This window comes from Lonchura striata, chromosome 1A (assembly GCF_050655825.1).
Source record: "Lonchura striata isolate lonStrDom1 chromosome 1A, ASM5065582v1, whole genome shotgun sequence".
In the NCBI taxonomy this organism is placed as follows: domain Eukaryota; kingdom Metazoa; phylum Chordata; class Aves; order Passeriformes; family Estrildidae; genus Lonchura; species Lonchura striata.
In genome coordinates, this window is record NC_140741.1 from 17200634 (window position 1) to 17216875 (window position 16242).

At 40.7% G+C, this 16242-nt stretch overlaps 1 protein-coding gene across 28 annotated transcripts in view; it reads left to right on the forward strand.

The window, feature by feature from the left end:
- The window catches only part of CALD1 (caldesmon 1), a 225761-nt gene that overhangs the window by 138328 nt on the left and 71191 nt on the right, over positions 1-16242 (forward strand). The window contains exon 1 of one of the 28 annotated variants that reach the window (XM_077783316.2): positions 1-16242. This exon is cut by the window's right edge and continues 23179 nt beyond it. The exons of the other annotated variants lie outside the window; for them this stretch is intronic. The gene's annotated coding sequence lies outside the window, so the exon portion shown is untranslated. 28 annotated transcript variants of the gene reach the window in all.

The following is a 16242-nucleotide window of genomic DNA, read 5'->3' on the forward strand; positions in this document are numbered from 1 at the left end:
TGCTGGCTGGCCTTTGATTAGCAGTGGCTATGAGAATTTCTGCCTGAAGTTCCAAAGAGTCCTTGTGCTATCGATATGTGCCAAAAAAACAGCTTTAGCTAATGTTGTGGGGTTGTATTGCCTAATTTCCTTACACTGCTTCCAGTTATTTTGCTACATGAATAAATGCAAACAGCAAAGGTGGTGGAATATGGCCATGTGAAATCATAGCAAGGAAATCTCATCCTCAGATGCTGTGTGAGTGCTGTGCAGAAGGGTTTGTGTTTGCCAGATATTTATGTATCAGTTATTATAGATGTTAAAGTTATAAGATATAAATTGAAAACTGGGATACACTTGGTATATGCAGTATAGCATATGTGTGAATTGTCTGCCATTACTGTGCTGTTGGTGTTGTGTTTGTACTGCCTGTTGCTTTTTATTCACTTGCAGTCACTTTATGTGGGCAACAAGAACCCACCTGCTGTCAGTTGTCAAAGATTTACTATGGTGAAATGAGAGCAGAATTTGATGTGGGTATGACGATGTCAATTTATGAAATAAATACCTAAAAATACAGGCAATGATATTTCATTAACTCAACCCAATTTACACCTGTACAGTTCTGTTTGCTTTAATGAAATTTCATGATTTACACTGGTGTAAGCAGGGAGAAAGGCTCCATTTATTTTTGAAGTATCTTCAGTGATAAAAAGATTTGATTTAGCTTATTAACACTGCACTGATTTAAAAAAAATAAAAGCTAGGTTTAAGCACATTTTGTTCTCATTTTTGTACTTAATTCTGAAGAGGGACTTAATTTTTGTTTCTTCTTCTTTGAGCAAAGCTGTTAAAGGAAAGGCCTTAGGGTTTGTTGGGAATAGAGGCCTTGGGTGGTCTGTGGAGGATGTTAGGGCTTGTAACTCCCTGTGTGAATTTCTGTAGAAAAATGCCACTTGACTTCTCTTTGAAGACCTCCAGGCTCTCATTGAGCTTGCAGAGGCTGTGGAGTGACCTGGGCATCGGCCATGTGGTGTGGCTGGTTTGGGCAGGCAGGGACAGCTCCAGGGGTTGGGGATAGTGGGCTCTTGCCTTGCCATCACTGGAGGTGAAATCCAGGGTGTCACGTGTATCCCATGCTGCTAATGGGAAGTGGTTTTTCCATGTCTGCTCTGTTGGGGTTTAGCCTGGTGCTTTCATGGAGGAGGGTAGCTTGGTGGCATCCTGGCCAGAGGAGAAGGACTTGAGCCTGTGTCCCTTTTTCTCCCTAATCACTGCAGATGTGCTCCATGCCCTTTCCCACACAGTTGAGGGCTTTCAACAATAAATTACTGTACGCTAAATCTTGCTGTACTCCCTTTGCTGCTGCCAGCTTCAAGCATTCAAGTACCATGAGTCAGACCCCTTAAAAGTCACAAGACTGCTTTAAAAATCTCAGGATCTTAAAAAGAATTTAGTCTGGCCTTTTTATTTTTGATTTGCCTTAACAATAACAGAGCCTGACTCTCAAGTTCAGCTCCAGGTGCTGGAACCTCCCAAATCCTGCCCCAGCAAGGGCAAAGTGGGGCAGGAGCTGAGCATCTGCCCCCATTGCAGTGCTCACACAGAGGGAAGGGAAGCAGCACTGGGGCAGTTATTAATAAATGAATATGTGATGCTGCATTGGTTTTGGTGAATTCAGATTTTTAGGGATTTGGGGATCATCTTCGCCTTTAATAATATGACCACAACATGTTCACATGTCATAAGCTGCAGAAATCTGCTTGCCAGATTTGCCTCTGAACACTTTTAGGAGTATTATTAAGTGAATTGTACAGTCCTAAAGCACAGCATGGAGGTTGGAAATGTTCCTTTATAAGTTGTGAGCAGAGGCCATTTCCCTGGCCCTCCCATCAGTGGGCTGTAGCCTTACTGTGGGGAATCAAGCACTGGTTGCAAGAATTTCTGCTGGGAGATGGAGAGATGGACCTGTGTAGGCTGTAACATGCTTGCCAGGTCTCCTATATACTGTTTAGGCTTCTTTGAGTAGAAGAGTAAAGCCAGAAATGCCAGCAGCCATACCCATCAGCAGTAACTCAGCATTTTGCCATTTCCTGGGATAAATGCACATTGGAAGCCCATCTTTCTAGCTGGGTGCCTGTGCCCAAGGAAGACTGAGGGGTGAAAATGTAGCAGCATGGAATCCTGCACCACATGCTCAAGAGTGGCTTGATGCTACCATGTCTTCATGGGAACCCAAGGCTGTGTTAGGATTGGTGAGGCTACATGAGCTGTCAGATTCCCAAGTGTCTGTGATGCTGGAGCCACTGATGTCCAGCTATTTAATCTTTGGAGAAGCTCAGTGTAAGTTCAGTCCTTGAGGTCTGGTGCTAGGCTTTGTGGTTTGGGGCTTTTTTCCATTAGAAATCTGTTGGAAATTATACTTTATTGTGCTGTGTAGCCCTGGCATTCTGGGCTCATGTGCTTAGAACCTCTGGGTTCATATGCTTAGGATCCTGAGGACACGTTTTGTCTTTGAAGAGTGACATTGCATTTCACCCCTGGTACATGTTGTGGCTAGTAGTTCATGCAGAGGCAACTCAGATAAAAATTGTCACCAACTCAAAAACAAAATAGAGTTTTTTTGATTTTAAGTTCTTACAATTTCAAGGTATTCCAGATGTTCTCAATTTCCCACACAGGCTCACTGTGCCCACCCAGAAATGTTGTCCAGCCAGATTTTTTTTATTATTTTTTTTTTTTTTTTTTTTTACTGTTTATATTTGTCTGGATCTCTGGAGGCCTATCAACGTGTTTGGAGTAGCACTGCAGATCTGTCTAGGGGGCATGTTTCCAACAGCAGACATATGGGACTTTGTCCAGCTTTCTCCCAGGCTGTCAGATTTATTGCATGTGCTCAGCCTGGCAGGAACCCAGCAGCTCAGGTACCTCAGGAGCAGAGGAGACTTTTCAGGCACAGCCTGGAAAACCCAGGACAACATATGGTAGTGTTGTGCCTGTCTGGAAGCATTCTGCATCTGGTGGGGTACTGGTCAGGTGTGAGGTCAGGGGAAAAAAGGAAAACCTTCAGCTGTTGGGGTGGTGGGATGTGCTACATCTTTAATTGCTCTGTGGCAAAGCCAAGGCTTTGTCTTGCTCCCCAGGGGCAGGACAGCAGCCCAGGGACTCCTGTGCATGGGTTTTATAAAATCCTGAGGTACCAGACTGAAGCCAGTGGGAAACTTTGCTCTGATTTCAGTGGCCTTTGGATTAAGCCCTACCAGTGTTATTCTAGCCAGTTGATTTATTAGGCAGTGGCAGCCCTGAAAGAGCTGGGTGAAGGCTTTGCCTCCCCAGCCACAGGGTACATTCTGTGCTGGAGTGTCAGGGCTGTCACAGAAGTGAGCTGCACATACCTGACAGCAACAATCCCATGTGCAATTAGAGCACAGGGGACTGACTTCTTTCAGCAAGGGAAAAAACAAATACCACCTGCTGCTTTGTGCCTCCTTCTAGGCACTAAAAGATGTTCTCTTGAATAAAACCATCAGGTTTTGCCATTTTGATGCTGTAACTGATGCTGGAAGAATTTAGCTTGGAGCTGGGCAGAGTTTGTTTGGTGTCTGCAGGGGTGGTGGTTTCTGAGTGTCTTGTTGGTCCACTTCAGTCTGCTGCAGCTGCACTGAAAAATTGAGGTGAAATACTTCTTAAAAGGACAATGCACCTACTTCCTTGACTGCAGCATAATTGAGAGCAGAAATAAGCCCCTTGAACTCTCTAAAGAATACTTCTCAGGTTAATCTATTCAGTACTTAAGCCTCAAATTTACAAGTGGCTGACTTACTATTGTACCAGCAATGAATCTTTACTTCTACTTTGTGATTGTTGTTTTGTTTGTATTTGGTGTTTGTTTTTGTTTTTTTTAATTATACTAGGGAGCTGATCCAATTTGCTCCATTGTCACATCATCACTACTGCAGACTTCTGGAAGGTCTTAGGGTCATTGTCAGGCTGGCCTCCATTTAGCTGAAGCTAAACTTTGAATCTGAACCAGAGTTTTGCCCTGTGTCATGCTCTTCCCTAAGGGATTGTAGATCATATCATGAGGAAGGAGAGATGTTGGTCATCCTGTTGTGAAAATATGGCAAAGAGACGGGGTTAACTAGGTCAACTACTATTACTAGTGTCATGGTTTGACACTGGCACAATGCTAGTGCTCTTATGAAAATGTAATTTTTTAATTGAATGTTGTGAAATGGAATTGAGAATAAAGTAGGTTTAAGCTTAATAATAAGAAAAAAAAAAGACATTTATTAAGCTATGATTATAAAAGAGAGAAAGGAAGGGAAAAAATACATATAGATTTAAATGAGAACTTTGTAAAATATTCTTTTTCTTACTATTTAATTTTAATAAACTATAGTGAGATATAATTTGGACTTTAATTAGGTTTCCACCCCCCAGGCAACTGATATTTAGTTTATTGAGGGAGACAGGAGTTTTTCTTGTGCTATAGACCCTCTTAGGAAACACAGATGGAACATCTTGTGTTTCTATATTATACATGGCACTGCTTGGAGAAAAGTTTGATATGGTGACTTTTTTTTTTTATGTACAGTGCTTTTATTACTAATGCATGGATGGACAGACTGCTTTTAGGATTTTTTTTTAAGGCTGTCTTGCTAAGAGGGGAGAAAATAATAGTTTAGTTTTTTATTTTTGGGACTACAGTCTCCCCTATTTTCTTATTTTCTTCTGGGGCTGAGGGTTTAAGAACAGAGATTTTTTTCTCTTTTTTTTTTTTTTGAGGACAGGGGTATTACCACAAACTCTTTAACTTTTTTCTGTTTGCTCTACTTCTGTCTTTTTTTAGCTGAATCAGGTTTCTTGATTTATTGGCATCTTCTTAAAATACAGTCTTTTTTGAAGGAGAAGATTGGTTTAGTTTGTGGCTAATACGGAAAAGTCTAGCTAAAAGCTACTCTTTGTCCCCTTTTTATTTAGAATTTTACTTTTTAACATTTCAGGGTTTAAGGTGTTTCTCTTCTTTTCTTTTAAACTGAGGAGGGGAAGAAAAAAAAAATTTATAAAGCTTTTATCTCTTAAGGAAGGGTTAAAAATCTGGAGTCCCAGGATGGCTCGATGCCCAGACTCTGGTGGCTCCCACGCACTGGGCACCTTGCAGCTCCCCCTGCTCCTCCTTCCTCGCGGTGGAATTGCTGACAGAACTGCCGATGTCTCTTTCTCTCTCCCTCTTGGGAGAGAAACTCTGGGGGGGGGAATGGAGACATCCCAGATTTCTTCCACCCTTCCATCTGCAGGGGCCAGCCCGGTTCCAGTCCCTCCAGCCACGGCTGGGCAGGGGAGGCTGCACTGCACGCTGACTGGAACCAGAGAGAGCAAGTTCTCCTGGGAATTCTGCTTTTAACCCCTCTGTGTTCTCAGAGGTGTGTCTACCTTTAATTGGTCAATATCTAAATTGACCTCTTCTTTCTGGAAAAAAATCTTTTTCCGTGTCAAACCATGACAACTAGTTATTTATTTATTAATAATTATTACTATGACTAAATTCACCCAAAAAAAGTTTATGTGAGTAGGATATAGAGAAAAATATTGCTTCAAAGTTGTTTGGTTCTTGATAGCATTAATTTCTAAAGGCAGTGGCTAAATGTTTCTTTTTTTTTTTTTAAAGAAAAAGATCCTACAGGCCAGGGATAGCAGCAACCTGCAGGAGGCTAAAATTCTCTTGGGTTAGTAAATTGCTTAATGCAACTTCTGCTAAAACAAGACACATGGTTAATCCCAACTAGGTACAACTGAAAAAGAAGTCAAGTGAATTTCAGTTTGGCTCCACAAAGGTGAGTAGAGAACCAGAAGGACATTTCATGTGCTTTTTGCTGTTCCTGTTGAGCCTGTTGTAGCTTTGGTAGCACACAAAGGACTGATTGCTCAAGTTAAGAAGATCAAACCAGAAGGGTGCATCTTTGCAGGACAATGAGAAGCAGCATGTTTCTTCTGGAGAGGTTAACACTGGACACATTTATGTCCACAGCAGCTTAATGCTTCTGGAGAGCAAGGAAGTGTCATCTTTGTCAGCCACAGAAAGTAAAAACATGTCCTTCTCCTGTCCAGGACAGTGAGGGTAAGCATCAGACCAATGCTGAATGACCACAAATGACTTCTGAAGCTGTTTTTTGTTCCTGCAGTGGAGTTATCCCTGATACGGGGTGTATGTTAGTGAGAAATGTTAAACAGAGTTCATAGTTTAGGAATTACACAAAAATGGCTCCTTTCCGGTTTCTCTTTCCTTGAAACACTAGGAGTTGCCCATTTCTGGTTCTCAAGAGTCTGGTTATGTTTTTATGTAGAGTTTACAGAGATTATGCTTCATTTCAGGTTTGTATTGAGGAAAGAAGAATACGACCTTAATACAAGCTTTCAATGAGTGCATGTTTGAACATAAGAGAATCTGGCTGCATATATGTTCCATGTAATTTCCAATGTTCATGTTTTATTTCAGAATTGAATTTCCCCAAAAGTTAAGCCTCTGTCCTCCTAAAGGCTGTGATCCTATCTATTCCAAGCCTCTTTTGCTACTAGAAAAAAAAAAAAACTACAGTGTTTTTTCTCTCCATGAACTTCATACATCCTGAAGTTGCAAACATTTTGGGGATTTCTTTTTGTCTTTCTGTATAACAGTCACTTTTTGCTAGAGCCAAGACATGACATCTTCTGCCCAGGAGTTAAACATTGAGGCACTGAATAAATAAGATTAGAGATGCATGAGAGTTGAGAACAAATTGAAGCAGAGTGCTCCAGCTGTTAACCTGTCTTCACAGCTGCCTGGAATTTCAGGACTGACAGGACGTATTTGGATTGTTGAGGTGGCTTTGGCCCTTCACACTGAATCTCTATTGTGCAATTTTTGGAGTTCATTCTTAACCCAAGCAGAAAAGCATGACCAAGTAGCTCATTAAAGCCTTCTCTGCTGCAGTCACTCTCAAGTGAGAGTGGATACTAAACAAATCTTAGCTATTGCAGCATTTCAAATGTCCTGGAGGAAATAACCAAATGTATGGAAAGCTCGGTAGAATTAAGTGGCTAATTTTTGTTTTTTTTCAGATTGCATTTTCTTTAAAATGCAAGAGAAGTGCTTCATAAATGCAGCTTTGTTATTCCAGAGAGCTAGACATACAGAGTATAGGCTTCACTCAGCTGAACCCACTGCAATTCCTAAGCAGACAACAAAATCAGCTCCTTAGTATCTCATATAATAATCCAGATTATGGATTATAATATGTTAAAATCACTCTGTAATCTGGGTACTAGGTGTACTGTGCCAGCCAATCTGTTAGGAGGACAGTTCCAATCTAAAATCCAGACAGTTGGAAAAATGCCCCATCTTTCATCTCTTGGAAACACCATGGAATTCTGGAAATGATTGGTCATTTCCAAAAACGAGTCACCTCCAATCCTCTAACCAGGTAACCCACCTACTGCCAGGGGAAAACCTGCCCTTTGTTTCCTACTGTGAATTTATTAGTTTTAACTGGACTGATGTCCCTCATGAGCTGGATATTATTTTCCAGATCCAACTGGATCTGGATATTTAAATATCTAATAAATAAAAGCATGGAAAAACAGATTTTTGTACTTATTATTGATAATTCTGATCAGCATGCCTGCTTGAAAGAGCACCATACAAGGAGCAATATAACATGGAATTTTATCTTGATTTTCAGGATTTGACCAAAACATAGGTCTGCACAAAGAAAACAGTGAGTCTGAAGAAATGTAGCTGATATAGGGCAAATAAGTGTCCATGTCTTTCCTGCCATGTTTATGTTGAAAAATTACATCTATTTAGTATCTTAGATGCAAATTGGCAGTATGTAGTTTATTAAGCCAGGGCAGACTGCAGCACTTTTGCATCTCTGTCATTATTCCTTCAAACAGTGCAAGTCATATTTGTCACCAGAATTTTCTCATACAAAACATTTCAGATATTGAAATGCAAAAAAGCTGCATAAAGTGAAAATTGGCCTAAGGCTGTGAAGACACAGAGCCTTCAAATTCCCTGTGCCATCCACAGCAGGGCACATAGCCTTACCTTCTGTTAACTCCACGTGGCAGAGACCAAAGGCATTGTTCTAAACTGACTCAGAGTAAAAAAAGGTTCTGTTCTTGGTCCCTGGTCTACTTCTGTCAGACTTTTAGGCAGGGAAATCCCAATATTTCTATATTTCTTCCTAGAAAATAAGTATGTTGCTGAGCTCTCAGCTGCTTAATCATTTTCCATGTGCCTGATATTCACAACTAGTGCAAGTGGCAGAGTTAGTTTAATTCATTGTATAAAGCATTCTCACACCATAGGATTACATTTACCTCATCACACAAATGCATGTGCTTAGAAATGAGTGGGCTGAAAAATCTACATTAACCCTTCTTTTGACTCAATAAGGACTCATATTTAATAGTGATGCTTGGCAACAAATTTCCTTTAGTTTAAAGAAAAGCAAAGGGAATACTGTATTGTTCCCATACAAAATAAGCTGATGGTTGAACATCCCTGTGTCTTAGGAAAAGTTTTAAAGAATACTCTGCAGGCAAATATGTTTGATATATTTACCTCCAGTAACATACTCTCTAGGCTGCATATGTGTGTTGCAAGGGTCTGGACAGAAGAAAAACTAATGTCAACCTTTAAAACTGCAAATTTGGAGACTTGGAATGGTATCTCTTAGTCATTACATTTAAATGCCGCCTTCTAAGATAACAAGAACATTATTGAACTTATTGCTTAATTATGTTACTAATTTTCAGGGCATTCTGGGTTCAGAATGGTAGAAATTATCAGACATGAGAGAAATTGCAGTTATTGGCCAGCTGTAAGAGTCTCTAAGGAATGACATGAAAATAAATTTAGCCAGACTATTTCTAGGAGCATCTGCTTCTCAGTGTGAGTTTGCATTTTATTAACGTTTTTATGATCTAATATCTGAAATGAAACTAGAAAATCAGAATATGAGATTTCCCCTTAAAAAGCTGAGGCCAATTGGTTTGCAGGGATAATAGATAAAATAAAGTCAAATGCTCACAAGTTTTACACACAAATAAGCAGAGTTATGTAAACACTATCAGATTGCTGGCAGCCCGGGCAAAGCCATCCCTTCACAGCTCAGTTCAAAGAACCACAGAGGAAAAATGTGATTTGCAAATAAAACCCCAAACTGATTTCAACTTGCAGAAGCATCTCATTTGGTCAATTAGCTTCTGCATTTTTTGGCTTTGTGCCTTTAAACAAGTTTTAAATTACTGAAGATAAATGTTTATAAGCGGCTTAATTTCTCTCATCGTAACCTACTTATTAGCTCGTGCTAAATGAGGAAAAACCCTCTTGCCAGCAGATTGTGCTTGCATGCTCAAGGTCTTTCATAGCATGAAGAAAGTCATCGGGTGGCAGTGCTTCTTGGGAAAATTAATTCATCAGTACACAGCTCAGGATATACTCCTGGCCAGAAATAAGGTCAGTGGGCACCTAGACCTTTGGAAAGAAGTCTGGTGACAGCACAGTCCCCAGGAACGCTGGCACAGAGCCTGACCCAAGGGTCAGGTCAACACAGTGATACAGCTACAGACTAGAAGGAGAAGTAGTTGTGTTGGTGCTGCAGCTGAGCCCTTCTCTTCCTGTGGAGTAGCAAGGGTGATGGGAAGTGGAAAAGTAAGCAGGATGCATTTCTTTTTGTTTATTGGAAAGTATAAACCAGTGGGTAGTGTATGTGACAGTTGAAGGTTAACTTCATGTTGGTTGACATTAAGGAAATATAAATAGATGCTGTTTTGCTCCTTTTTATGTCAAAACTTGTTGCTTGGTCCAAATAAACTTGCTTATTAATAGTCTTTACTAGAGAGTCTTGAATAAAAGGCCAGCAAGTTTGTCATGCTGACATAGAAAATTAAGGGAAGGCTGCAACTCAACAGCAAGTTGTGACTGTCTTTTGATTTGGGATTTTGTCTTCTGGGATTTTTTTCCTCTAACATTTTTCTAAAAACATGCCTTAGTTTCCTTTAAGGTAGGTTGTGACCCATTTTCAATGCAGACATAATTTAGGCAGGCAGCAAGGACTGCTCTAGCAAAGGTTATCTTCTAGGTGGACTGGGTTCTTGTGCTGAGACCAGAAGAGGTGCTCTAAATTGGTACCTAAGAGCAGAGCTTCTTCAAGGGTTTGGCTAAGTTACTTCTCCATACTCCTACTTCCCTCTTCCACCAGCTTGAGACCACATTTTGGTGTGGGCAACATTTTGGTATATGGATTAGTTAATTGAATTGAGCAAGTACTCCTTAGTGAGACCTCTTTGACCTGATGAATACATATCATAGCAAATTTTTAAGTCAGTTAAGTGCACAGAGTGGAAAGAAACCAAATCACCATGACTTGATTTACTGCTTGTCAGCTGAGCTTCTCTCAAGGCAGGTCTTACTGTGAAACAGCACAGTGGGAGGGTGAGCATAGTCACATGTGCACTGGGACATTTGCACAGATTTAGTGCATTTGGTTTCAAACCAGCTTTGAGGTAGTTTTCTGCTATTTCTGTGCACAAGCAAGGACTCCGTAGCTGTGATACACTTCTAAAGTCACTGAGAACATAGACAATTGTGTGTTCACAAGACACATCTTCCTACCACAAGACAGGTCCCTATATGTAATAGCTTAATTTGGAGAAATATGTGTTTTGAGGTTGGGAGATTGTTTTTGAGCAGAATTCCAATGAGCAGACAGTGTTAACAGGAGCAAGCTGGTTTCATTTATAACACTATCAGCCCTCTAGTGAAAGAGAGAAGATCAGATACTCAGTGTATCAATCGTGGGAATTTCTGAAAGGCAGTGTTATAATTACAATGGTGAGAAAGATAGAGGGCTGAAGTTGGCTCCAGAGCAGAATGCTTACTTAGCATAAAGAATAAAACTATTTCCATCTGTTTTTTTTTTTTTTTTTGGGTTTTTTTTTTTTTTTTTTTTTTTTTTTTTAGCAGAGAAAATAAATGTGGTGGTATAAATGGCTTTAAATAAAATGGACTTTTTGGGAGCAGGGAAAAACAACAAGCAGGAAACCTCACAAATTTGGTTTTGATCTTCACCTGAATTCCAAAACTGTTACTCAAAACTTAGCCATCGGATTTTCACAGAAAAGCTTGCAGCTGGGATGTGAGACACCACAAAAGGCTGCCTCCATGCCTCCCATTTTCAGTGTTATCATCTCCTCAGAGGACCAGAACACAGAAGAGACTGGAGAAGGGGTTTTTTGGTCCTTGTGTCTCCTCATGAGATGATTATACCAGTGTATTGGAATATCACATCATGCCATCCCTCAAGATGAGGTCCTCAACCTGCAGTCTGTTTTGTCCCTTTTTCCCACATAGAAAATGTTTGGTTAGAAATGAAAAAAAAAAAAAAAATTGTGTGTATTTCCACAGGAAAGGATGATGTAGTTTCTTCAGAATAGGTTTCTTTTACTAGCCTGTGATCACTAAGCTTGTCCTCACAGCTTTCTCAGGTTCATTTTCAGCCTACATGAAATGACAAGTTTGCTCTGGGCACTGTTGCTTGGATCATTCCTGAGATTCTCCAGCAGCTACTACTTCAGTGTCTTAATAAGGCAGCACCAGAGCTGGGAAAGACAAGGAGATGGATTTTCTAAACACTGGCTAAACATGTATTCCTTTTATGGTCCAGCTTGCACAGTGGGGTATTCCTCTGAAGGTCAGAGACACAGATGACAAAGTGCTTCCCACTGCAGCTTATTTTTTGAGTGCAAGCATCATGTGTCTGGTGCCACATATCCAGGCTGGTCTGAGAAGGAGAAGGAAATAGTTGGGTAGGGAAGTGTAGAAAGAAGGGGAGAAAGCAGGGCCTGAAGTTCTGTGTATTTTGCATTGATGCTATTGCTGCACTCACTGGGGCTGCAGGATGTATGGATTGGTGACTATCATGATGGATGGATTTTGCTGTTATTTCACAAAAAATGTCCCTCAGAATGTCTTCTGTAGGATTTCAGGGATCAGGTCATCCCACAGCAATAACAAGGACAAATTTTCATGTCATGGCCATGAATTTGGCTCTTCCTTCTCCCAGCAAAATGAGATAGAGTGCTAATGACCTTTTCAAGCCAGTGAGTTATGATAGCTGGAGGGTTTGTCTGTGCTGGAATACCACAAGATGAATTTGTTTAATGAAAATATTTAATTCCACCCCCTCTTCCCCTTCTCTCTTGTACAAGCTAGAGAGTCTTTTCTCTCATTAGCATGTAATCATCTTAGAGTGGAGGATTGAATAAATTCCTTCAGGGCTATAATCTAATTTCTCACCCAAATTTTTGATAGAATGGATGAGTCATTTCAATATTCTAACGAGAAGGAATATATTGGTGATTAAATTAATATGAGAAAACCTCCTAGTAAGTAATGAAAATATCATCATGTTTATTCAGGCCTGAATGTAAGTAGAGGCTATACATAAATTGAACGAAGAAAATATATATTCAAGGCAAACCTGAAATGTTCAGGCAAATCCAATGGACTTGTAATCTAATTTTTCATTTACTGATTACTATCAGATGGACTAATACAGTACCTAATAAACTATGAAGATAATGAAAGACTTCAGCTGTGTCACCAGCTCTGACACTGTTTGAGTAAAGAGAAGTGCTTGAAGGTGTTGTTTTGGTGACTCATATCTTGAAAGCCTAACTTTCTTCATCTGTTTCCCTGTTGCTTTGCTGGCTCCATCCTGATTTCACCTATCGTGCTCACATCATACTTACAATGAGATCCTGATGTATTGCCTTTGATATCACCATAGGTCTTGCATGCTTGTGGTTATTCTGACTTTGGAGGAAATGTGACTTCTCAGTCTGTTGGCTGTGTGGTTTTGCTAGATAGAATATCTTGCTTTGAGGAGATAAAAGCTTAAATGCACAGAAGTGGAGCAAAGACCACAAAACATGCAGCTTAGCTGATGAAAGCTTTTAAACTCCCGTGCTTGCTTGAAGATAACAGAAGAATTCTGAAATTCAAGCGAATATAAATGAAAATGTTTTAAAGCAGGGTAGATCCAGGAGGAAAGGGCTGGTTGCCAGTTAAGCTCAGGGGACCCATTTAACATGCCATGTCATACATTCAAAGCTATTCCATGTTAAATTGCATTCTCTTTCAAGGCTTGCCCTCATTTCAGTCTGAATCCTCTTTTTGGTATTTGTGCATGTTTAATAGTTACTCTGGGTTTGAGGGATTGGTAAAACTGAGAGCAGGGTTCATCTGTCTCATCCTCATTCTACTGCTGGAAGAAATTCTGGTAAGACATCTTGGTGACTAGCAATGACTTTTCCGTCACCAGCCCATCTTCATTTATTTATTGATTGTTCTTTCCTCAACTTGGGCTGTACCCTGTCATCAGTTTCTAAGCCAAATTCTTTATGGAAGTCAACAGGGAGTCCTGCGCAAAGGGAAATGACATAATGTTGCCCTTTAGTCCTACCTACAGAGAAGCAGGCTTGGGAAACATACACATTTTCCTAATTACCAAGCACTGAATTTACAGCATGTGTTCATTTTCTATTGACATCCGGCAGCAACCCAGCACGTTGTAAATTCGACCGTTTGTATTCCAGACAATTGTTTTTAATAAAAATATTCTGGATGTTGTCTTTATTTGCCTTGCATATGGTAAATGTTGAGGTCTTCAGTCCTCTGAGGTAAAGAATGTGCCATTTTAATGGGCAACATGGACTGTTCTTAGCTAAAAATGTTTCCTTGTCCCATTGGAGTGAATGATTTTGTAGGCTGCCACCTTTTACACCACCAGTAATTGCATTTTTCTGGAGATTTGTGTCTCTATAGTTTGTAAAACACTTTTGATATGAAAGATGCTTCTGTAAATGTGTGTTCATGTGAACAGTCACCTTCCACAAGGAAAGGGTTCCTGTGTTCATGGCCTACTTCTGTAGTGCCTTCAAGTTGTTCTTCTGCAGCACAGGATAAAACAGAACTGCAGAATGGGTTTAAAATTGAGACTTTCCTAATAGGACAACCTCTTTGCTAGTTAGAATTCAGACTCTTTAAAGCTCAAATGCTTCATTAGATAAAGGAAGGATGTAAGCATAAACATAAAGAAATCTGGCCAGAGCAGACTGCTTGAAAGGTAGCTGAAAGTGATTCCTTCTGTTGGGAATAGTAATGCCATTTTTTACTGCTTTTGCTCCTCATTTTAGCACTGTAGTGCTTCTCATGATGAAAGCTGCTTTGTACACTTCTATAACCAGAGCTTCTGGCATTTGGTCAATTATTTACTAAATGTATATATATCCCTGCATCATCCTTTTAGCAGGGCAGTGCTGTTCTTTAGCTTTCCAAGTGGGGAGTGAGGAGGGACTTGGCCACAAATCTGTCAGAGGGGATGTAGTAGTGCCTTTTGCTTGCCTCTACTTACCAGATCTCCTCCAGGCTGCAGAATTTGGAGAATGATGTGCAAATCATCCAGGCTCACAGCTTTTAGCACCTGTACTTTGGTACAGACCACTTTTAGAAGGAGAAGCCATGAAAAGCAGCCTTGGTCATAGACTTCAGGAATCATTCTCCGTAAGTTTTAAGGTCTTTGGAGGTTGGCCCACCTCTGTTACATTTCATAAGGACTCTGTGTATGTTTCATTGCAGGGAAAATTGCATGTGGAGCCATTGCTTATCTCTGCCACTGGCTGTTGGCTCCTGGATGTTGATAGGGAGATCCTGCAGTGTGTCTGCTGATGATGTCTCCTGGCAAGGGAGGCTGATAACATGGATAGCCTGATAGTGCTGGACTTGCTGGCTGTTGGGTGGCTGGCACTGAGAAGGCATGAGGTGATTTGCATGGCGTGCAGGGCTTTTATGGAGGAGCTGTGTTCTTAATAAACCTTTTCAGAAGCTGGAGAGGAGTAACATCATCTTGTAACCCCTTTCCACTGGATTCTGTGGGATTTCACCACTACAGGTTTTGTTTGAGGAGACTGAAGGGTTTTTCAAATGCCTGTGCAAGCTTTAGTCACATCTTGAATGGTCAGTGGATAGGGCAATTTAATGTTGCTGAGCATGTGTGTGAGAGGAGGACGTGGGAGACATCTGGAGACTTATTCTGTCCAAAACTAACAAACATGATGCTGGAGTTTTTGGGAAAGTGATCAGAAACAAGGGCAGGAACCTTCTGACTTGAAGGCACTCTTCTGCCATTTGTGAACTGGATTCATCATCTGGGACAGTAGCTATTGCCATATCAGTTTCTTTTTCTTTTTCCTTTTCTTTTTGCTTTTCGTTTTGTTTTTCCTCTGCTCCCCTCTCCATCTCTCCCCTCCCCCCCCCCTTTTTTTTTTTCTTCTTTTTTTCTTTCTTTTCTCTCTTAAGCCAGAACCATGACCCTGTTTCCTGTAAATGTGCCTTTGTCACCACAGGTTTAGGCTGTCATAACACATTTTACCTCAAGTTCCATCTTTAATCACTGAGTGGCAGACCTGGGAATAGAAGCCATGGCTCAGCCACAGGACCACATTGCCTCTCCAAGGCAGAGGGCAGCTGGGAGCTTTCTTACTGAACAGCCTGCTCTGCAGATTGCTGGCAAGCTGTACTTGGGGGTTTCATAAACTGGGGCAAACGCCACTTCACCTTGTAATAAAGAACAGTGTGAGTCTCAAAGGGCACAGAAATGCCTGCAGCCTTTTTTAGGCAGAAGAGGGGAATGTGGCAGCTGAGCCTGTGCATTTAGTGAATGTTGGGAACAGATAATAAATTAAGACTTTTAGGGGTGAAAAAAGGGTTGCTTATGTAACCCAACTCTATTTGTTAGACTTCCTCCTCCCTAGCCTCGTTCTCCATTATTTATCAATTAACTATGTTGAGAGTAGTGAGCTGATGACCACAGAATTGGGGAGGGAGGCTGTGGGGTACTAGTTGTTATCCTGTTCTAAAAGCTATAATATGGATACCAGAAAGAATGAGAATCAGATGTAGATGATGCTGTAGAGTTGCCATTGGTAGAACAGAATGTACTGCACTATCCAGCTATGGTTGTTGCTGTGTCTAAAACCATACAGCATGTGTGAAATGTGGATGTCAGTCTGGAGCACTTGTGGGGTTTATAGGCTCCTCATTATGTTGCTACACTGTGCGTGATAAATTACACTGCCATTTAAATTCCATATCTCAAACCAGCTTATTTTGCTGCAAAGACTTTGCTCTGCTTCCACTGAGAGCTGCATGCA